The 25,056-nt window shown below is 41.5% G+C and overlaps 1 protein-coding gene across 1 annotated transcript in view; it reads right to left on the bottom strand.

Moving 5' to 3' along the window:
- Positions 1-25,056, bottom strand: part of LOC100609577 (putative uncharacterized protein C21orf62-AS1) — a 250,016-nt gene that overhangs the window by 94,075 nt on the left and 130,885 nt on the right. The gene's annotated exons all lie outside the window — the stretch shown is intronic.

Raw genomic sequence — 25,056 nt, 5'->3', positions numbered from 1 at the left:
CAGACTAGAGTACAGTGGCACGATTATAGCTCACTGAATTCTTAATGTCCTGGGCTCAAAGGATCCTCCTGCCTCAGCCTCCCAAGTAGCTGGACTACAGGTGTGCACCACAACTCCTGGCTAATTAAAAAAAGGTTTTTGTATAGTCAGGGTCTCGCTATGTTGCCCAGGCTGGTCTCAAATTCCTGGCCTCAAGTGATCCTTCCACCTTGGCTTCCCAAAGTACTGAAGTTACAGGGGTAAGCTGGAGCAACCAGCTTCAATTTACTTTTTAACAATGTTTACATTGTTATAATTCTGTAAATACTGTGAATCACTGAACCATAAATACTATGTTTATTTTCCCATTTCTGAACAACTTATGCTTTTCCTGAGGTTAAAAATTCCCTTTTTTACCTGACTTACTTTCTCTAATCCATATAGATAGATATTTTGTTTTTTATAAACAAAGACAACTTTTTTTTGTTTGTTTTAATCATTTGTCCCCAAACTGTGCCCTCCTCTCAATTTGTTCAAGCACAATAATTCCACCTTTTTGAAGCAGTCTCTTCTGGAACCTTCTGGATTGTTGTCCTATAAGTCTACTATGCAGTTATTATATTAGTGCAGATTTCCTTCACCTCCCTTCTATGATGGAGTCTCTGTTTCCTGGACCATACATCTTCCTCTTTTAAAATTTTACTCCTTTTTTATTTAAAAAAAAAAAAAAACCTCCAATAGCTTTAGTATAAGGCCTGGAATGTCTGAAAACCTATTTTTTATACCCTTACATTTGATTAATAGTTTTGCTGGGTATAAAATTCTGCCTTTAGAAATATTTTTTCTTCAAATAGTGAAATATTTCTCTGTTGTCTTCCACCATATTGCTTTGGAGAAGTACAATGACATTCTGATTGTTGATCCTTTGTATAAAGCATGTTATCTTTTTTCTCTCTGGAAACATGTAGGATCTTCTCTTTATTCTCATCATGATGAAATTTCACAATGATTTGTCTCAGTGAATAAATTTTCATCCATCCATAGTGCTAGGTACAATTGTGAAACTTGATACCTTGGGAACTTGATTCAGGAACTTGATACCTGGGAAGTTTTCATGAATTGCTTCTTTGGAAAATTGCCTTCCATTGTCTCTAAATCTACTTTCCATATTTGGATGTTTGACATTCTGGTGTGGTTCTATAAATTCATTATTTCTTCTCTCCTATTTTCCATGTTTTTACTCTATATCCTGAGAGATTTTCTTAACTTTTTACTTCTCCTGTTTCCAAGCACTTTTGTTTGTTCTCTGAATGTTTGTTTAAAATTAGTATCTTACACAAGCAACAAAAGCAAAAATAGACAAATGGATTGCATCAAACTAAAAAAACTTCTGCAAAGCAAAGGAAACAATTAGTGGAGTGAAGAGGCAATCTACAGATCGGGAGAAAATATCTTCAAATTATACATTGCATAAGGAGCTAATATCCAAAATATACAAAGAACTCAAACTACTGAAAAACAAGAAAACAAATAACCCTTTTAAAAAATGGCCAAAGACAAATAGACATTTCTCGAAAGAAGACATACAATGAGCAAAAGATATATGAAAAACGCTCAACATCTCTAATCATTAGAGAAATGAAAATTAAAACCACAATGAGATATTACCTTATACATGTTCAACTGGCTATTAGCAAAAAGTTGAAAGATAAGTATTGGCGAGGATATGGAGAAAAGGAACCCTTGTATATTGCTGGCAGGAATGTAAATTAGTACAGCTGTTATGGAAAACAGTATGGAGGTCCTGAAAAAACTAAAAATAGAATTATCATATGATCCAGCAACCCCACTTCTGGGTATATATCCAAAGGAACTGAAGTCAGTATGTTAAAGAGATGTCTGCACTTCCATGTTCACTGCAGCATTCTTCACAATAGCCAAGATATGGAAACAACCAAAGTGCCTGATATAAAAAATATTTTATACACACACACGCACACACAAATGCAATACTACTCAGCCTTAAAAAAAGAAGGGGACGTCTGTCATTTACTACAACATAGATGAACCTGGAGGACATTTGGCTAAGTTCGAGAGAACTGGTTTGGAGCAGAAACACCACATGATCTTATTTATATGTTGAATCTTAAAAAGTCAAATTCATGAAAACAGGGAGAAGAATGGCAATTGTCAGATGCTGGGGCAGGGGAGAAAAGGAGAATGGAGAAAGGGGAGATACTGGTCAAAGGGTACAAAGACAGGAGAAATAGGTTCTGGTTATCTGTTGCATAGCATGGTGACTATAGTTAATATACATTATATTTAAGAATAGGAAACAGAGTAGATTTTAAATGTTCTCACCACAAAGAAATGATAACTATTTGAGGTGATGAATATGTTAATTAGCTTGAACTGATCACTTCACAATGTATACATGTACTGAAACATCACCTTGTAGCTCATAAAATAAATACAATTATCATTTGTCAATTAAAAATAAAATTAGTATCTTATTCTTATTTCATGGATGCAATAGCTTATTCTTAGAATAGTAATGATTAATAATTTTTAAACATTTCTTCTCCCTTCATAGCTTCTATAACTTATGTTAGCTCTGAGTTACTTTCCACCTTTCTCTGGTTCTGCCTTAGAGGCTGTTCTCAAATAGCAAATGGTCCTTAACTATCTCCCCGTATTGAATAATGGGTCACTAACAGCTAATGGTAAGCTCTGTGCGTTTACATGGGGCTTGTCAACTCTGGGCTTCAGCACAGTGACCTGCTTGGGCCGTTTCCCTGGGGAATCTTGGATGGCAGTATGTATGACTCTTTCCTCTCATACTATTGGAAGAGCTGCAGTGAAGTCTTCACGGCTCTCCCGTGGAAGCTATAGTCCTTATTACCATTATTCTGGAAACATGATCAGGAAAATGACCAGTGATCTCAACGTTTGGAATGCGAACATTTCTCTTGCCTGACATCGAAGAATAAGCGAGGAAGGCTGGAGATCTACTACTTCTTAAAAGGACCTGAAGGATGTTTAATCTGTCCTTCTGCTTGTAGATCCACCTTGATTCCCACTTCCATAGGTCTCTGGTGTCACCAGTTTATGAGCAACTGGGTTGACTTTAGCTTGCCCCACTGGCTGCTTATGGTTCCGCTTTCTCAGCCCTGTTGCATCAGTTACTGTATTAGTCCAGGTTCTCCAGAGGTCAGAACCAATAGGATGCATGTATATATAAAAGGGAGTTTATTAGGGAGAATTGGCTCACATGATTACAAGGCAAAGTCCCACAATAGGCCATCTGCAAGCTGGGGAAAGTGAGAAGCTGGTAGTGGCTCACTTCAAGTCCGAAAACCTCAAAGCCAGGGAAGCCAACATTGCAACCTTTAAGCCAAAGGCCTGAGAACCCTCAGGGAAACTGTTGATGCAAGTCCCAGAGTCCAAAGGCCAAAGAACCTGGAGTCTGATATCCAAGGGCAGGAGGAGCAGAAGCAAGTGTCTGGCATGGGAAGAAGAAGGAGGGCCAGAAGCTTCAGCAAGCCAGCTCATTGCACCTTCTCCTTCTGCGTCTGCTCTGCTCTAGCCTTGCTGGCAGCTGATTGGATGGTGCCCACCCACATAAAGGGTGGGTTTTCCTCTCCCAGCCCGGCAACTTCAATGTCAATTTCCTCTGGCAACACCCTCACAGACACATCCAGAAACAATACCTTACCAGCCACCCTCAATCCCATCAAGTTGACACCTAATATTCACCATCACAGTTACCAAACTTACATTTGCTTTCCAAACTTTCAGATTTTATTGCTATTATCATTGCTTCTGTTCTCTTCATTCCGTAGGTTTATATGTCTTCCAAAATACCTCCGCTGTTGTTGCTTTAGTGGGGTTTCAGGAGGGACTGGAGGCTAACCCCTGCATTCAACTCGCCATCCTTGAGTGGAAATCCCCACTCATCTCCTCTCAATGGCCTTGGCTTTGGGACTCTTCCTTTCCTATCTTTATCATAAAAATGATCGCATAAACAAAACCAAAGCCAAAGACTTCTCCAGTGCCCATGACCATTTTATTAACTTTGCTTTAATGTGGGAAGAGAAATCTATTTCCTCATTTCTTCACTTGTTGTGGAGCATCTAACAGGAGCAATGAAGGGAAGAAGACTTCAGAGCAAATTCCAAAGAAGGACCGAAGCGATTCTTCCCAATCCTTGGAAAACAACCCTAGCCAGATAGATCTTGATAAGCCCAGTGAACAACCTCATGGTGCGTGCGCTGCCCCCTGGTGGGCAGGCTGGTGCTGCTTTTAGGGTTCTCAGCTCTCCAAGATGGTCCAGGGAAGACCAAACATTGCCAGAGGAGGAGAGATTTGAACTCAGACTAGAAGAGAAGAGGAGAAAAGACGTTCTGTATCTAAAATTCTTTTTCATTTTTTACCTATCAGTGTGTCTATGCCAGCATCAATCAATATACCCACTGTGTGTGGCCTATGAAGATAGTGAGATGTTGGTCAAAGGGATATAGCATTACTGAAGGAACAGCTATTTCTCTGGCTTCTAGGATGTTGCTACTCTTGCACAGAAGGAAAGTGCCCTTTGTAAGGAAGAAGACATGTCATTCCACATAAATCGCACCACCAGTCATGTCATCCACACTACCATTTTATTAACCATTTTACAGCTGCACTATCCAATATGGTGGCCACTAATCACATGTGACTATTTAAATTCCAATGGATTAAAATGAGGAATTCAGCTTCTCAGTCACTCTAGCCACATCTCAAGTGCTCAATAGCCATATGTGGCTACCACACTGGACAATGCAGGTAAAGAACATTCCTGTCATTCCAGCAAGTTCTACTGGACAGTGCTGCTCTAGAGCCCTTGAAGGTGCCTGGAAGTTTCTGTGATTCTCACAGACAGACTTAAGCACACCCTTATCTGTGTTCCTACAAGTCTCTGTTCCCACCTCGGCCACAACATTCATCACAGTCTGACTTGAAATGGAGTTAGTCAAATAATATGCCTGTCTCTTCTCCTTGACCATAAACTCATGAGGGCTGGGACCAAGAAACCATTATTTGCCATTATTCTTAGCAGAGCCTGGCAAAGAGAAGTCCTTGAAGAAATATTAGTTGAAGGAATGACTCGATTATAAACTCCCTGAGGGCAGGTCCAGAATATTCTGATTTTTGTATTCCCCACAGTTCCTCAAGCAAAGAGGGAACCTCAGTAAATATCTGTCGAGTGATGGCATGCTGTCACATCCATCAGCCTGAAGACAGACCTTAGAGTCACTGAGATAAAAAGCCAGATTGCTGTGGCCTCTGCACTCACCAAATGCCTCTTGCCTCTGCCCCTGCACATCTGTCTCCTCTGGCTTTGCACCCCCCAGCTTGCCTCCATGTAGCAGGTCTGATCACAGGTAGCTCCCATCCCACTGTCCACATACACCCAGACGCATGCAGGCCCCATGCTCATGCCTGCCTTTGTCGCTTGGACCTCCTCCTGCCCTTCCATCCTACTCACTCTGCAAGGTCGGCAGAAGCTCCGCCCTCTCCCTGCGTCTGCTCCACCCACTCAGGCCCAGCTGATTTCAGGGAATTGGCCTGGAGCCCTTACAAATCCCCAATGTCTCCCGTTTTTAAATTCTGCTTATAATTCTAGGGAACACACTATACTGTGTTCTTGAATTCTTCGTGACTACTTTCAGCCACTAGTTTTTCTTTTCAACCAGATGGCAAATTCCATGAGGATTTTACTCTTATTTTGTGCTGAAGTCCTTTCTAGAATGGAAAAGGCAAGGCGAAATCCCAGTCCAATCACATTTTATAAACAAAGAGCTGAGTGCAGTGGCTCACGCCTGTAATCCCAACACTGTGGGAGGCAGAGGCAGGAGGATCACATGAGCCCAAAAGTTCAAGACCAGCCTGGGCAACATAGCGAGACCCCATCTCTACAAAAAAAATTCTGAAAATTAACCAGCTATGGCAGCACATGCCTGTGGTCCCAGCTACACCAGTGGCTGAGGCCAAAGGATCACATGAGCCCAGGAGTTTGAAGTTACAGTGAGCCATGATCACACCACAGCACTCCTGCCTGGGCAACAGAGAGAGACTCTGTCTCTAAAAATAAAATAAATATGAATAAGGAAACAGAGCCAGGGATTAAGGTGACCTGCTCAGGGTCACTCAGGTGAGAGCCTTATCTGCCTCACTCATAGATTTGGACCATAGATTTGTGCAGAGAAAGTTCAACCAATATGGAAAGAACCATGCTTCTGAGGGACTCTGCGTCAGCTCCTTAAGCCCAACTGCACTGGTTTCCTGCCTGCCTTCAGCTCACCAGCTTAGCTAGAGGAGCAGCATCTACCTTAGGCCTAGAAGAAAGTCTACATGCAGAGGAGGTGTCAGCTGTTAACTTGACAAAAGATAAGAGCCGAGGTCGTGATCTCCTAATGGCCAGCCAGCCTGTTAGTTTAGCAATGTATGTCTCCAATGTCAGAGCCATGCCTGGCGGAGGTTTGATTTTTTATTATTCAGGAAGCGCCTTACTTGAAAATGAGAGAAACCTCTAGCAGCTGCTGGAAGTCCCTTCTCTTAAAATAATGACAAGCAGAATCTTCACCTAAGAAATTTGGCTACACGCTCCTTCCGTTCCACTGTGCCCTTCTACTGCCTGGGTATCAGAGCAGAGAAATGGTTCAAACCTGTGGGCTTATAAAAAGAGGATGCCAATCAAATGTAAATGATGATCCCATTAAATAATGATTTTCATTTAAACCCAGCAATACACATTTCTCGGACTTCGTGATTAGCTCCGTGTCAAATAAACTTTGCTCTTTTTCATTTTTTTAAAGCAGTTAATTTGCGATATTTTGCAATAATTTTAGGGTTGGGTTTGGGCTTTTTTTTTTTTTTTTTTTTTTAGTAGTGACCAAAAAAATCTTGCTGCACTCAGTCTCCTGAGAATGTTGGGTCGAGTTTTTTGATCCCAGTGACTCATTGATTTGCGGGCTGATGTAGTGCGAGGGGTCCTTATTAGTGGCGTCTGTCCCTGCTGTAATGTTTTTGTTATTTTTCCTCATTTGTTCACTCTGACATCATGTCATTACAGAATGGTGCTGTTCAGGCCCTGCCTCGGCTGTTCGTTAGCGTGTGTTTAATGAGCAGCTTAATTGAGCTGTCTAGTAGGCCACCTGTCGCCCTCCGGACTTATTAACATACTAATGGCCTGACATTGTATTCTCTGACAGGCAACAGGGCTTACTGATTTGATGTCTGGACATGGGGATTTTATGCAGGAATGAGAGCAGGCTTTGGGAAGGAGGTTTAAAAAACGCAAATTAACTCTTTGGTATCTATGTGTTTATGGCTCTCTTGTGGAAAAAAAAAAAAAAAGTTCAACCCCAGGCAGGCAAGGCAAGCATGTTATGGGAAGAAGCCTGGCTCTATCCTTGCAAACCCAGTTGTGGTTCTCCAGGAGAAAATATGCTCCGCATGAGAAGAGCAGGCTTTGTTTCGGTTACAGTGTTACTGTGAGGAACTGCCTCAAAGGAGAAATCTTCCGCAGCCCCAGGGAAAGTTATGTGATTAGACTTTTTCTACTGTAGCTAAACAAATGAAAAGTAGCAATTCTCCTTTTGAGGAATTGAGTGTGGTCTGTCTGCTCCCCCCACCCCCCCCCCCTTTTTTTTTTTTGACAGGGTCTTTCTCTGTCACCTAGGCTCTAGGCTGGAGTGGCACCATCATAGCTCACAGCAGCCTTCAACTCCTGGGCTCAAGTGATCCTCCCAACCTCAAGCAAGTAGTTGAGACTATAGACGTGTAACACCAAGCTTGGCTAATTTTTGTTTTTTGTTTTTTGGGTTTGTTTTTGTTTTAGAAACAGGGTCTCGCTATGTTGCCCAGGCTGGTCTAGAACTCCTGGCCTCAAGTGATCCTTCCACCTTGGCTTCCCAAAGTGTTGGGATTACAGACATGAACCCAGCCTGTTCCCACCTTTGAAATCCAGCCGAGGGCTGGACTGTGAACCCTGGGCTGATGGGAATGGCTTAGAGAACTGGCCGGAGCTATCACATGCACGTTTGTAGAGAAAATTGGTTTTGTTGGTGTTTTTCTTCTGGGGTTGCGTGATTGGGTCTTTTCTGTCCTGGGAAATTTCAGGGACGTGCGCATTAGTCACAGGCCGCAGGAAGACTCGAGTCCAAGGACAACACAGAGAGATAGCTTTTACAGGGGGACTGGATGTTCCTTTTCTGTCCCTTAACCTTTCATTCCTAGTATCTCCTCCTCCTTCGGTGCCTGCACACAGGACAGGCATAAACATAATTGTAAAGAAAAGGCTTCGTGAATTTTAAAGAAGTCAGTCTATGGAAGGGTCATGACTAAGGGCTGAGCCAAATCTCACCAGCAGCTGTGGAGGTCAGGGTGGAAGCCCATCAGGGGGCTTGGGTTGGCTGCAGACTCCTTGGCCTGGGCTGAGGTTCCTGCCAGGTTAGCCAAGGAGCTGCAGGAGGCTGGGTCTGCAGAGAGAGCCAGAAAGCATTCCAGAGGCCGCTGCCCGGAAGCTGAGTTCCAGAACTTGGCTTGCAGCTGGCAGACTCTCTATATGCAAAGCTGCAAGTGAGTTCCCTTCCTCCTGGGCTCTGAGCAGGGGGAATGCTGCAGTGGGACAGTCACACTTCCTTCTCCTCACTAGTCCCCAGCCATGGCAGGAAGAAAGCATGGGGAAGAAGAGCAGGAACCTACCCACTGTCTATCTAATCCCTCTTTCTTTCCCCCCTCCATCTTTTTTTTAGAGACTCAGTCTCACTCTGTCTCCCAGGCTGGAGTGTAGTGGCACAATCATAGCTCACTGCAGTCTCCAACTCCTGGGCTCAAGCAATCCTCGAGCTTCAGCCTCCCAAGTAGCTGGGACTACAGGTGCACGCCACTGTGCCTGGCCTAATCACTTTCATGGGAGGAGGAGGTGGAGAAAAAGGAGGAGGATCATAGCCTTCATTTTTATCTCTTAAGCTGAGCCTTTTATAAACATGATCTCATTTAAGTTTTTCACCTCAGGGTTTCTCAATTTCTGCACAACTGACACATTGGCCTGAATAATTCTTTGTTGTAAGGGACTGTCTTGGGTAATGTGGGATGCTGAGCTGCATCCCTAGCCTCTACCTACTAGGTGCCATTCACACCCCCAACCCAGCTGTGATAACCAAAAATGTCTCCAGACATAGCCAAATGTCACTGGACATCCAGCAGGGGGAGTGTCCCTCAGTTCAGAAACACGGGTCTGGAGGTAGGTGTACCACCCTCAGTTTGTAGATGAGAGGCAAACACCCTGTGAAAGAGGAATGGAAGCTTCACAGCTAGTAGGAGGCAGAGCAGGACTTAGACCTGCTGTCTGTTGGCTCTTATGTCCTGGCTCATTCCTCTTCACAGTCCTCCCCAGTCATGGTGTCACCAGTGGTGGCTCAGCTGTCCACATTCCAGTGCTGACCATCAGAGATCTAACATAGGTCAGATGTTTGCTAAGGATTTTATATATCATCTTTTAAAATCCTCTCAATATCCCTTTGAGACTATTATTAGTCTCTTTTAAAAGATGAGGAAACTGAAACTCAGGAATTAAGTAACACATCCAAAGACAAATGGCTGATAGGAGAGTCTCACTCAGGCATCTCTGGCTTCAAAGCACAAGTGTTTTCTAACACAGCACCCAGAACTCCAGCCATCTGCACCTAGAGACCTCCATGCTTAGGATCTGTTCTCTTTTCTTGCCAAGAAGGAGCAAGCACTTCCTCTCTCTATTTCCCTGGCTGACCAGGGTGCTGTGCCTGTTAAGTTCCCCAAGGCCAATTGTGATGGTTAACTTTGTGTGTCAACCTGACTGGGCCACAGGATGCCCAGATATTTGATTAACATTATTCTGGTTTTTTATGTGCGGGTGTTTTTGAATGGGATTCATTTGTAAATCAGTAGACCCAGCAGAGCAGATTGTCCTTTCTCATGTGGGTTGGCTTCGTCTAATCAACGGGAGGCCTGAATAGAACAAAAAAGCCAACCCTCCCCCAAGTAAGAGACAATTCCTCCTGCCTGACTGCCTGCAAACTAGGACATCAACTTTTTCCTCTCTTCAGATGCAAACTGAAACATCAGCTCTTCCTGGGTCTGGAGGCTGCTGGGGCTCCACTGGGTCTCCAGCTTGCCAACTCACCCTGCGGATTTTTGAACTTGGCTTCCATAATCATGTGAACCAATTCCTTATACGAAATCTCTGTCTATCTCTGTATACATTGTATTAGTTCTGTTTATCTGGAGAACCCTGACTAATACAGCATTTGTTCAGCTTTTACACATGGCAGCTTCTTATATCCCCACATTTTCAGCATTTCTGTTTCATTTTGCTTTAGGACTGACTTGTAACCAATATGTATGCAACCAATACGTATGTTTCTTAAAAATGTAATCTGAGACTAATGATGTCAAATATATTCTTTCATTGTTGGCCTTTTGGATAATTTATCACTCTGTGCTATATTCTAGATGAGTTCCTCCATAATCATCTTCCAGTTTGTCAATTTTCTCTTTAGCTATCCAATCTAAAGTTTATCCCATCTATTGGGCTTTGTAAATTTCAGTAATTAGCTGCTTTCTCCTTTTAATCCAAGATTTCTAAATGATTCTTTTTCATATCTATCTGTCTTTTTTTCATTTCTGCCTGGTTCAAGTTCTTAATTTCTTGTCCTTTTTTAAAAAAAACATCCTGTTCATCTTTCCTTTAACTCTTAGAAGATATTCAGCATAGTGACTTTTTAAATCATTTTCAGATTACATCATCAATTTCATTTTCTCTTAAGTGATTTCATCTCTTGACTTTTAATTTTTTTTGAATTAGTTTATTTTTGGTTTATTTCATTTTGTTGCAGTGGCCCTGTACTCACCATTCCTTTTCTAGTGGTTTCTTGTGTCTATATGCCCTTTTAGAGTCTCTGGTTCAGAATCACATCTTACAGTGGGCTTTCAGAGTGTTCATCCTACAGAGATAACTGGGGATATTTTAGTTCTAGTCACTGAGCCACTTAGTAAAATGGCCAGATGCTGGATGCAAGGCTGTATTTGCCTTCTCTCATCTTGTATTTTCAGTTATGCAGGGGTTGATGTAAGCATTTTATATTCTCTTATAAGAGGGAGCCACATTCCACCCTGGCTCTGTTCTTCTGCCTTCCAATCACTCTGCAGAAAATGAACTCTCTGCTTCCTTTGACTGCTTGCAGATTCACAACCCAGTAGGCTGCTAGCTTCAGTAGCTGATTTCCATTTTGAGTTTCTAGCCCACAGAGATGTTATCTTTTTTTTCAGCATGGTCATTTTTAAAAACTCTACCATTACTCTGCATTGATACAGATGGGGGGCTCAAAGCATAAATCTTGATGGGGTTTAACTTTCCCCATTGTGTATATTTCTCACGACCATTCTGCAATATTTTATCAAAACAATCTCCCTACAGGAAATAGTCGCCTAGTTGTTACCTTGGCTTTACAAAGTGCTGTGATTAGGAAGTCAGAGTGCTTAGTGCTCTAAAGACTGCCTGGGTTCAAGTCCCAGATCTATTACTTATTTGTTATGGAAACTTGGGCCAAGTTATTTAATGCTTTAAGCCTTATTTTCCTCATCTGCAACATACATCAATAGTATAACTTCCTGCAGTTGTTCTGAGGATTAAAGAAGATAAGCCATGGGAAAACATGTCCCACAGATTCTCTGTGAGAATTGACTGTGAGGGCACACAGTCAGCCCTCAATAAATGTCTTCCATTATTATGATAGTTATTACTTCCTGGTTAGAACCAAATATCCAACTTTAGAATAGCATTATTTTTTGAAAAGTGCTCCAGTGGCCTGAATGGCAGAAGAGAGAAATGCCAGTAAATCATTCACTTCTTACATTTTTCAAAGTACCTTCATATCTTTTATCCCTAATCCCTCAACAAATCTGTATTCTTTTTTTTTCTTTTACAGATGAAGAGAAAACTGAGCCATAAGATGAAGAGAAAATTGAAGCACAAGATTACTGCATGCTTTTGACTATAGGCACAGGAATGAAAAGTCGCACTCACTTGACACTCTCTGGGATATAAGAAGTGCTACCATTTCTTGAAAGGAGATTAGGAAGCAGCCCTGGGAAACCCTGGTACCTTTGTGGAAATCGGCACTCTCCATTTCCCTGCTGAACTGTCAGTGTTGCCGTGCTGTTGGTGGTCTTGGACCACCGAGATCATATTAATACCAACAACAAGCCAGCAACTCAGAGGGCTGCCATTTGCTTCTCCAAACCCATTCTTCACTTACCTCTGCTCCGTTCTGTGTCCTTTATCTGCATGGGTTATAGCAACAGGTTCCCTACTCTCTGGCTCCTGGCTATGTCTGACCAATGGCAGAATGACCAATGATTTAGAGAATCAACCTGGGACAGGGCCATATAAGACTATAAAACAGGCTGGGTATGGTGGCTCACACTTGTAATCCCAGCACTTTGGGAGGCCAAGGTGGGAGGATCATTTGAAGTCAGGAGTTCCAGACCAATCTGACCAACATGGTAAAATCCCATCTCTACTAAAAATAAAAAAATTAGCCGGGCATGGTAACACACACCTATAATCCCAGCTGCTCGAGAGGCTGAGGCAGGAGAATTGCTTGAACCTGGGAGGCAGAGGTTGCAGTGAGCTGCTGAGATTGTGTTGCTGCACTCTAGCCTGGGCAATAGAGCGAGACTGCATCTCAAAAAAACAAAAAACAAAAAACACTAAAAATAAGGGGAGGGGGGTATGGGGGTAGGGAGAGCATTAGGAAGAATAGCTAAGGAACGCTGGGATTAATACCTAGGTGATGGGTTGATCCGTGCAGCAAACCACCATGGCACGTGTTTACTTATGCAACAAACCTGCACATCCTAGACATGTACCCCAGAACATCCTAGACATGTACCCCAGAACATCCTAGACATGTACCCCAGAACTTAAAATAAAAGTTGAAGAAAAAATAAAATAAAATATTTTTAAAAGACTAAAAAACAACCACCACCCCCCGCAGTAACATAATATATGATAAGTACTTATATACACGTGTTATTACTTTAACATGAAGATATGAAAAATAGGTATTTGTTTAAAATTTATATATGTTACTCAATATTTTCTGTTATATAAATGCTATTATTTAAACAAAATAATAGTAGTACTAGGTAATAGTGGCAATTAAGAGTAATTCATAGCAGGATTAATTAACAAATAATATATGAGAAAACAATATTTTTATAATGTTTCTTTCTGTCCTCTGATACCAGAAATTTATTTTAACTGTTTATTGGATTCTTAAATTTTGTAAGCTACATTGTTGTATATCTCTAAGATACATAAATGTAAGCCCTTTAAAAGAAAACATAAATACAATAGGACTAATTAAGTAGATATTATCTAGATTTAATAAAAAATAGCAATAATGTTTTTTTCTATTCAATGATACAGTAGGATATTTTTGCTCCTTCTGTTTCCTTTTCTACTAATACTTCTCTGAACTTCCAAGAACCTTTAGTACATCCTTATTTCTCTTGCATGTAGTAGAAAAACTCAACATAGTCAAATGTAAAATTCACTTCGTCTTAAAGCTGTCTTCTTTTTTTTTTTTCTGAGATGGAGTTTTGCTCTGTCACCCAGGCTGGAGTGCAGTGACGTGATCTTGGCCCACTGCAACTTCTGCTTCCTGGGTTCAAGCAATTCTCCCGCCTCAGCCTCCTGAGTAGCTGGAATTACAGGTGTCTGCCACCATGCTTAGGTAATTTTTGTACTTTTAGTAGAGTCGGGGTTTCATCATGTTGGCCAGGCTCGTCTCAAATTACTGACCTTAAGTGATCTGCCTGCCTCAGCCTCCCAAAGTGCTGGGATTACAGGCATGAGCCACCGCACCCGGCCACAGCTGTCCTCTTATCAAGCCCATATTACACTGAGCCCTGGTGTCAGCCCAAGGTGATGACATTGAGCTAACAATGTTCTCAAAAAAAGCATTTTAATGTGGCGCCCCTACAGGAATTAATGGTTAATTTTATGTGTCATCCAGGCTATGGTGCCCAGTTGTCTGGTCAAACACTACTCTAGATGTTGCTGTGAAGGTATGTTTTAGATGTGATTAACACATAAATCAGCAGACTTTGAGTAAAGCAGATGACCTTCCTTAATGTGAATGAGCCTCTTCCAAACAGTCAAAGGCCTTCAGAGCAAAGACTGAGGTTTCCCAGGGAAGAAGGAGCTCTGTTTCCAGACTGCAATATAGAAACCCTGCCTGAGTTTCCAGTGGATTTTGGACTCAGGTTTGCAACATCTACTCTTCCCTGAGTCTCCAGCCTGACACCTGCCCTGCAGATCTCAGCCTTGCAGCCCCAATTGCGTGGACCAATTCCTTCAAATACATTTCTCAGTGGATGGATGGATAGATAGATAGATAGATAAATAGATGATAGATAGACAATAAGATGATAGCTTTTTTATTGCTTCTGTTTCTCTGGAGAAAGGGTAATAATAATGTATAGTAAACACATACATTCTGTGAAACCCTTTTAAAATTTTGCCATGTAATCCGCTAGCAAGAACAAGTTTTTAGACAAGCAAGAATTAGTTTGCAGCTCTCCAAGATTGTCCATCCACTTTGTATCTAAAGACTTCTTTTGAAAAACCAGATGTTTCTCAGTGAGATTCTTTGTATCAATAAATTAGTTATATGAGTCAGTCATGTCCAAAACAGCCATCATTTTACCTAGTCTGAAGTACATTGGATGGCATTATAAGTTAAACCTTTGTTTCTCACAGAAAATGGTATTAAAGCACAGAGATAATTTTAATTTTTAAAATCTTAAATTGGATTACAAATAAACTACCAATTTAGTAGAGAAATTAAGAAAGCTCTGTTGCCATTTTCTGTTTTTTATAGTTTTAAACCTGCTTTATTATTATTTTTTAAAGTATCACTTTTTAGAATGAATCTAAGCCTTATTGTCCTCATCTGCTAAGTCCTTTTTTTAGTGAGTTTTTTCACAATGTCCACATAACATCAAATAACTGAAGTCCAGTCTGCCCATCCTTTTCTATGCTCCTTATGGGCTCTTCAAATACCACCAAACAGTTTTGGAGAAAGAGCACATAAGTTCTGTCCTTGTCTCCATTATCAGCCTCAGTGTATTTCCAAATTAAGCAGGGACATCCTTCTTATCCCAAACTTTGAAAATATTACTTTGCAATAGACCAACAATTTAATATTTTCTCTATGGCAGGCAATGATAATAGCCACCTTGTAGGCATGCATCTAAGGAGTCTACCTCCTACCATTTCTACAAAGTCAAAAGTCTCATTGTTTCTACACATTTTGAAAGAAATGAAAGTTGACCAAAAGCTTTCATTATGAAATCATCAATATCCCAGATAAGCAAATCACACCCCCTAAATATATGACAATTAGCAGATAAGAGTTTTCCATTTTCATTGGTAAGAAGTTTATAGACTGAAAATAATTTGCCAAAATTTACCTTTGCATTCTCAGTCATATCTGTAGGTAGATTAACAAAGTCTAGTTTTTAATTTTTATTCTTTTTATGTATTTTTATATATATATATTTTGTAGTGATGGGGGGTGATATGGTTTGGCTGTGTCCCCACTCAAATCTCATCTTGAATTCCCATGTGCTGTGGGAGGGACCAGGTGGGAGGTAATTGAATCATGGGGACAGGTCTTTCCCATGCTGTTCTCATGATAGTGAATAAGTCTCATGAGATCTGATGGTTTTATAAAGGGGTGCTTCCCTGCACGAGCTCTTTTCTCTTGCCTGCTGCCCTGTAAGACATGCCTTTCACCTTCCACCATGATTGTGAGGCCTCCCTAGCAACGTGGAGTTGTAAGTTCATTAAACCTCTTTCTTTTGTAAATTGCCCAGTCTCAGGTATGTCTTTATCAGCAGCATGAAAACAGACTAATACGGGGGGTCTCATCATTTTGCCCAGGCTTGTCTCGAACTCCTGGCCTCAGGAAAGGTTCCCACCTCGGCCTCCCAAGGCACTGGGGTTAGAGATGTGAATGTCTAGTTTTTATTCAGATAAGGTATCAGTAATCTTTTGGTTTACATTTTCTGAGTTTATAAACTGAGTGCTGCAGAAACACTGTTTATATTCTGATAAGTGCTGTTTATATTCTGAGTTTATAAGAGCTTATAAACTCAGAGCTGCAGAAAGCATGATTGTGGGGAAGATAGGAAAAGATCAGTTCTACCATGTAAGGGACCAACACATCTCTTATTGTTTTTATTCATCTCTTTTGTTTGTTTGCAAGACATTTCAGTTATAACCTCTGAATCAGGAAATATAGCCTTACTGAATCCTATAAAATGATCAAAAGAGTGATTTGATAAAGTGATTTGTGTGGTATGACTGAGCTAATGCAGCAGCTGCTATTTTTGACTGGACAATTTTTGGTAGACAACGTTTTTTGATTGACTTAGGGATATCGGTTTCATCTTAGAATTGTGAGATGTCGTCTCCACATGCACTTTCACATCCCCTTCTCCACTGTGCCTGGCTCAAAACTCTTTTCTGCATATTGAGCAGTGTGCTCTGTTTTGATTATTTACCTCTCTAATCTGGTTGTACATGTCCTTCCATATGTCATTAAGATAACACAGTTGGTTAGCCTTCTTTTCCAGTGATGCCTTGGTTTACGCCAGCATTGGTATTGTAATCACTATCTTTTTTAATTATCCGAACTCTTAGAAAATATGGCCACAATATTTACAACTGCTAAAAATTAAATGAGCACTATCTTGATACAAAGGACAACAGTTAGTTCACAGGTAAAGTCAAAGGCAGACTCTTAATGCCTGTGATTGCAGTGTACTTGTGACGCACTCTTAGTTGCAACCTTGGGAAAGTTGCAACAGTGGATGATCCACCATTCTGAATGACAAGTTGTGGTCCCCAACCTGAGCAGTCAGGGGAGAAACAGCAACAGGGGTTATGGAAGGTGGATCATCTGCACTGTACCCATTTACAGCCAAAACAGTATTGCATTCAGCCCCTATTTTTTGGGCCACCATATGGTTTTTACACATTTCCCCCAAGCTTCTGTGCATATCACCGAATTGATTTTCCAGGATTTAGGACTTTAAGTACTAAAACCAGGATAATCCCAGGCAATCTGAGACGATTGGTCACCCTACCAACGAGGAAAAATTGTAGTTTGGAGGGCAGGAGGAAAAGAAATTACAGCTCCCTCCCTAAGGAATTGATATAAGGCTGGCTTCATTCCTTGACCAAAGCACCCAGGACTTGTCACGTGGCTTTCTCTCTGTCTCCATGTTCCAGTAACTGCTCTTTCCCTCTGCACTTCAGGCTCAGGGACTGTAACAGAGCCCTGCTCTTACTAGCCCAAGAAACCTTCACTGTCCTTTGTGGTTTCTCTAGACCCTACCCACTCTTAACTTGTAAATAATAATTAAATAATTATTAAATGAATAATTATTTATTATTTATATTTTCATATATTTTCATTATAATTATACTATTTATATGTTATAATATATAAAATATTTCCATATATAGATAAAATATAATTATAAGTTATATAGTTATATTTGTTATAATTATATAAATATAACTATATAAATTAATTATATAAGTGTAATTAGGCAACTAATAATATAATTATATAATTAATAAGATAATAATTAAGTATATACATTATAAATAATGTATATAAATTTATAAATGCATACTTATAAATTATAAATATAATTAATTTATATATCTTATAAATATCATTTAAATTTTATATAATATGCAATTTACATATTAAATATTTTATACATCTATATATACAATATAATATAAAAATATATTTCTATAATTATTAATTATAATAATATATTATATAATTTATATATTATACATTGTATATATTATTAATTATAATGAATAATTCTTAAATTAACTGATAATTAAATAATTATAAAATACTATTTGTAAATAATTACTTTGTTAAAATTTTCTCAAATTACTCCCTATTAGTGGGCCATCTATTTGTTGCTAGGTCCCTGACTGATACAATAATGGGTTCCAGGAGTAGCCCCAGGAAACAGACCCTCAGAACAGACTCTGAAGATTGAGATAGCCACGTGGTGTGCTGGAGCCAGCTATGACTGGCTTACAAGAGCTGACTGTGTACATCTCTTTCCAACTACGTGTTCAGTGAAATTATGTTGGTAGACTGAAATCAGCCATAGTGGGGAATATTTATACCATAGAAATTTGCAAATGCTACCAATGAGCGCTTCTTTCTTTTCTCTTTTTTGTTTCTTTCTTTGTTTCTCCCCTCCCTACCTTTCTCCCTCCTTTCCTTTCTAACCTTCCCCACCTTCCTCCTTTCTTTTTAAGCATCAGTTGTTCAACACTTACCAGCAAGCCACTAGTTGCTCATCTATTTGCATTGCCCCGTAATACCTATCTTGCCAAGGGGAAATGGCACACAGGTAATCCGTAGCACACTGTGATGTGTTATTACTCAAATTATGAACAGTGGTGGCATGAGATAAAGTTCAAGTTGAGGGCAAAGTGTAAAGAGACTTTGATCCTATAGTGATTCTAAACATTTGGGAGCCAGCTGGCTTCTGATGGTCCTATGGCACATGCTTTGGGGAATGGGGGCTAAGTGAGGACGCAGCAAAGAAGGTAGCCATCTGCAAGCCCACCACTGGGCTCCTGCCTGTTCACTCATTGTTACTCAGGGAATCCTCATTAGTTTCTTTTGCTCTGCAAGCTTACACTTAAATTCAACATCTGAGCTGAGGTCATAGCCTAGGCCAGAAAGTTTGAAAATCAGGCGGTGAGGAAGGCTGAGGATGAGGTGCTGATATCTATGCAGATCCAGGAAGCAGTCAGGAAAGGTGGCCAGAGGTGTAGATCCAGTCCAATCCATGGTGAGTGACTGATGGATTGGTTAGCCAGTCAGTGACTTGGAACAAGACTTGAAAATTGATGATAAAGAGGTCTGGGAGTATGTGGATGGGTCACTTAGAATGGGCATGGATATTCATGCCTTCTTCACTACAGGGCATTCACTGTGGAGGAGGTTCTCAAAAATCAGGTGGTGTTATGGACTGAATTGTGTCTAACCCCGCCCCCCAAATTCACATGTTGAAGCCCTAACTCTTCAATGTGACTATATTCAGAGATAGGGCCTTTAAGGAGGTAATTAAGGTTAAATGAGGTCATAAGAGTGTGGCCCTAATCCAGTAGGACTGATGTCCTGATAAGAAAAGGAAAAGACACCAGAGAGCTCTTTCTCTGCACACACAGAAAAGAGGATAAGTGAGGACACAGCAAAGAAGGTAGCCATCTGCAAGTAACGAATAGAGTCCTCACCAGAAATTAACCTTGCTGACACCTTGATCTTGGACTTCCAGCCTCCAGAACTTTGAGAAACTAAATGTCTATGGTTTAAGCTAACCAGTCAGTGGTATCTCGCTACAGCAGCTTGAGCAGAATAATTGAGGTGGTTAAGTTGACCTGTCCTGTAGAGGTTGACTAACCATGTGGCTCACTCAATGAGCTCAGATACAAAGTGGCCATATGGCAGGGGTGGAGGTTTATACATGGGTTCATCACTATGGACTTTTCCTCGCCAGGGCTGATTTAGCTACAGCTATTGATGAGTTTCCAATTTGTCAACAGCAGAGACTGTATCTGAGCCTCTAAGCTGTTACTATTTCCCAGGGATACCAGCAAGTTGATTATCTTGAACCCTGTAGTAATGGGAGTTCTCCAGAGAAACTTAACCAATAGAAGAGAGAGAAAGAGATTTATTTTAAGGAATTGGCTCATGAAACTGTGGAAACTGGCAAGTCCAAAATCTGAACCTATGTAAGAGTTGATGCTGCAGTATTGAGTACGAATTCCATAGGGCAGCAGGCTGGAAACTCCTTCTTCCTCAGGAAACCTCAGTCTTTACTCTTAAGGCCTTCAGTGGACTGGATGAAGCCAACATGCATCACGGAGAACAATCTGCTTTAATAAAGTCCATGGATTTAAATACCAGTCGTATCTAAAATATCTTCTCACCGGAACATCTAGTCCGGTGCTTGACCAAACAATTGGCCACCATGTCCCAGCCCAGCTGACACATGAAAGTAACCCCCACAGGGCCCTTCCATCATGAAGGTGGTAGAACTTATTCTTCACAGAGATAGATATATCTCTGATACAGATTTGCCTTCCCTATTGATATACTTTGGATGTTTGTCCCCTCCAAATCTCATGTTAAAATGTGATCTCAATGTTGAAGGTGGGGCCTAGTGGGAGGTGTTTTGGTCACGAGGCAGATCCTCATGAATGGTTTGGTGCCCTCCCTGAGGTAAGGAGTGCACTCTTGCTCTTTTAGTTCACGTGAGATCTGATTGTTTAAAAGAGCCTAGCATCATTCTCTCTCTCCCTCTCTCTCTCTCTCTCTCTCTCTCACCCCCCCACCCTTTCCCAGCCTGTGACACACTGGCTCACTTTCCACCTTCTACCACGAGTAAAAGCTTCCTGAGGCCTCACCAGAAGCAGATGCTGGTGCCATGCCTCTTGTACAGTCTGCAGAACCATAAGCCAAATAAACCTCTTTTTAAAAATAAATTACCCAGCCTCAAGTATTCCTTTATAGCAACACAAAATGGACTAACATGCCTATTCATAATGCTTTGATCAGTACCACTATTCCCGCACTTGCAGAATGCCTCCATCATTGCCATAGTATCCTATATTATCACCTCTGATCAGGTGACATATTTTAGGGCAAAGGAAGTGTGGCAATGAACTCATGCCTAGATTAACCCAAAGGGCCACATCACCCAGAAACTTCTGGTTTAATAAAGAGTGGAGTGGCCTGAGGATGGCTCGGGTATAGTTCTAGGTGGGAGACAAGATGCTGGGAGGTCAGAGAGCTGTCTACCTCTGCCCCATGTGTCCTTAAAGATATCTAAGGTTTGGTGCTGTCTTCCCTTTAGTCAGAATGCATGGGACTGGGGGGCGAGTGGGGGAGATGAGAGTATCCCTGTCACTAACATGTCGTGAAACTCTTTGGAGGGATGTTTGCATCCCATCCCTATCTTCTTAGACTGGGAGGGTGTGGAGATCTTAGTGCCTGTAATGGTCAGTTTGAAGTGTCAACTTGGCAAGGCTGTAATACCCAGTTATTCAATCAAGTATGAATCTGGGTGTTGCTGTGAAGGTATCCTGCAGATGTGATTGGCATCTACAATCACTAGCTTTAAGGAATGGAGATTGTCCTCTACCCTCTGGGTGGAGATTTCCAATCAGTGGAAAGGCCTTAAGAGCAGAGCTGAGGCTTCCCTGAGGAAGAAAGTCTGCCTTTGACCTGCAGCATCAGCTCCTGCCCTAGAGTTCCAGGTGGCCCTTCCTGATGGCCTACCCTCTGGATTTTAGACTTGCCTAGGTGGCTGCCACAATCTCATAAGCCAATTCCTTGCAATATATCTCTTGATGTATATATGCTACTTGTTCTGTGTTTGTTTGTTTTGTTTTTTGCTGGAACCCTGACTGATACAGTGTCCAAGGGGAACATGCTTTCCAAATCATGGTTTTGGGGAGAAATCTGCCTTCTGCTTAATCAGCAAGCAGAGAAAGGGTCACTGTGTTGAACACAGTAATTGATTCCAATAACCAAGGAGCAAGTTACCTAATGGGGGAATGGAGTTCTATGTGTGGATCCCCAGAGATACACTGGGAACTTTCTTAGTACTTCCTTGCCCAGTAGGCTTAGACAATGGAGAAAAGATCTCCAAGGACAGATATACTTCCAGAATGAAGGCTTAGCTCATCCCTCTAGGTAAAGAACTTAGGCTAACCGAAACTGGCATAAGACAAAGGGAACTGTAGAAGGGTGGTAGGAAGAAGGCAGCTGTGATGGCCAACCTGGACTTGTAATCTGCTCCATCAGGTACTATGGTGGTTATACACATCAGCCATTCCTTTCCCTTTTCCCTCATTACCTTGAATGAAGGTGGCTAATATTTTAGGTTTTGGGACTTTGAATGACTTTGTCCTTTTTGGGGACACACATTTATAACCTGGGTAAAGGACAAACATAAACACTGGGGGATGAAGGGTACCCTGTGCTGGATGTCTCTCGTTTGCCCCTCCAGCCCTGCTTCCACCCCTGCTCTATGCCATGGGTCTGACTTCAAAGGGCCACATCAATGGGCTCCCCTGCTCTCCAACTTCTGGTTGTCTCCAGTCAATGGGGACGTCATGGGCTGCAGAAGAGATGGGGATAGAAATGTGAGATCAGTCCATGTCCTCTCCTGATCCCTCTCTGGGGTCACTGCAGGCTGGCCAAATCCCTCCAACCCCAGCCCTCTGTGTCTCAGGCTCCTGCGCTCTTAGGCCTGAAGAGGGTAAGTGCCCACCATGATTACTAGCCCAGAAACACCACAGTACTCCTTGTGGCTGCCCTGTAACCTGCCCACATCATTGTAAAGGGTCCCTTTATTACACTTTCCTCAAATAACACAATTTGAGCATGCTGTCTGTTGCCTGCTGTACCCTGAGTGATAAAGGACTATTTGGGCTTATTGAGCTCTGAGCATCTCTCCAAAGAAGATTATCAGAGACTCATGGATGAGAAGGGACTGTGGGTAGAGTTGAGACCACTTTCCAGCCAACCTAGATAACAAACAGAGAGAGGCTCTGTAAAAGAATAAGATATTGATTTGGGAACACAGCATTGCAATGAGAATACACGTGCCACAGTAAATTACATGCATAGTTAGGGAGGTGAAGGAATACAAAGGTTTTTAGAGGACGAACTGAGGTGAGCACATCATTGTTTTGAGGTAACTATCTTTGGCTACAAATATCAATACCAAGGGTGATTCCAGTCAAGGTTGGGCAGACAGTTGCTGCGCAGATGTTCTTCCTGCAGAAGTACTCTTTGTGTAAGGTTGTGATGGCCTCTGTGCAGGGTTGCGGCTTTTGCAGTCTTTTGTGACAGTTTGTGTTATCAAGCACACAAACGTAAGAGCCCTCTCTTCATGGCTTTCCCTGGCTCTATTTGTGAGGTTGGGTTTTTAACATAGTGACTCCATTTTAATTCTGACAACCCTCATGTTCCATTTCCAGATGAGACAAGCCGCCAAGGTCGAGAGTGGTGAAGTGAGAAATCCAAGGTCCTTTAGCCAAGCAGGGGCAGGGCAGGGACCCGTCTCAGATCTCCTGGGCCCATGTACTGCAGTACCTGACCCTTCCTTCTGTCTGTCTCAGGCTCTGTGAATGACTCTCAGGCCATCTAAGTGTAAGGAGTCCTTTGTAAATCCTTCCTGAGGTGAAGAAAGTAACACCTGCCTTGCAATCCCATAGCAAGGACCTTCAAATCATACCAGGAATAAAACTATATATGCAGGGCCCCATCACGGAGGTGCTCTGTGGAAGTCTGTGGGTTCTAAGTCAAGCCGCGCCCAAACTGCGAGGCTGGGGAAGCTGTCTCCTTAGCCCTCGCCAGCTGCTGCTCAATGCCCCATTCTTAAGCACCCCTATTCAAGATGTCACCTGACAACTGGGAAGTTAACAGATTTTCTAAGGCATTATCCACGCTGTTTACAATAAGTGAGAAACTCTGTCAAGCATGGGTTTCTACAAGTAATTATGTAATGAGAGTGCAAAGAAACAGCAGGCTTCCTTAACTAAAACGACCTCTTTCTCCCAGACTGGCAACAGGACAGAACTTTACTTATGGGACACGATTAAAGATGAAACTGTATTTCTGGCCTCTCACCACTTGAATATTCAGTGGTAATCATCTTCCCCTGCTTTAGGTAAAAGTTTCCGCAGGTCTCAGGAGTTCGACATGCACTTTAAGTCAAAAATACTGTCTTATTTCTGATATTAGGACATCTGTGACATATATAGATAACAGTTCCAACCTGGAAGTGGTGTTCATCTTTCTCCTCAACCCCAGCTCAGACCTTTTTCAGGCTGGAAGCCATGGTGGGCACAAGGACTTGGCTGGTTTCTTTTCTTTTTTCCACCTTATACTTTTATTCCTCTCCATCTCCACCCTCTTAGCGCTACTCCATTTTTGTCCTGTCAAGTGCGGGGGCAACATAATAGAGAGGAAACCATACAAACATGGGAAATGTCTTAAGGCTGCTTGTATCTTTCAGCCCCAATTCTTTTTTTTTTCATGTTGTTTACTTTGAAATGATTCCAAATTTCCAGAAGAGTCGCCAGAATAATACAAAAACTCTCATAGTATAAGTCCTCTCCCCCATCTCTCTCTCTCTCTCTTTCTCCCACAGTCTCTCAATCTCCCTATCTCTCTTTCTCATGTGTAACCTGAGATTCACCTTCTCACTTTATTTTCCTAAATTGTTTGAGAGTTCATTGCATACTCAACCCCTTTCTTTCTTTCTTCTTTTTTTTTAAACCTTCAACTTCTATTTTAGATATGGGGGTGGGTACATGTGCAAGTTAGCGACATGGGTATATTTCATCCAGGTAGTCAGCATAGCACCCAGTAGGTAGTTTTTCAGCCCATGCCCCCTCCCTCCCTCTCCCCTCTAGTATTCTGCAGCATCTATTATTCCCATGTTTATGTCCCTATGTGCTCAATGTTCAGCTCCCACTTATAAATGAGAATAAGTAGTATTTGGTTTTCTGTTCTTGCATTAGTTTGCTTAGGATCACACCCTCCAGCTCCATCCATGTTGACATAAAGAACATGATTTCATTCTTTTTATGACTGCATAGTATTCCATGGTACCACATTTTCTTCATCCAATTGCCTATTGATGGGCACCTGGGTTGATTCCATGTCTTTGCTATTGTGAATAGCATGGCGATGAACATATGAGTATATATATTTTTTGGTATAATGATCTATCTTCCCTTGGGTATATACCCACTAATGGAATTGTTGGGTTGAATGATAGCTCTGTTTTAAGTTATTCGAGAAATCTCCAAACTGCTTTCCACGGTGGCTGAACCAATTTACCTTCCCACCA

The sequence above is a fragment of the Pan troglodytes genome, chromosome 22, assembly GCF_028858775.2.
Source record: "Pan troglodytes isolate AG18354 chromosome 22, NHGRI_mPanTro3-v2.0_pri, whole genome shotgun sequence".
Lineage (NCBI taxonomy): Eukaryota > Metazoa > Chordata > Mammalia > Primates > Hominidae > Pan > Pan troglodytes.
The sequence above is the reverse complement of the archived record's forward strand: the minus strand, read 5'-3'. Positions and strand labels throughout refer to the sequence as shown.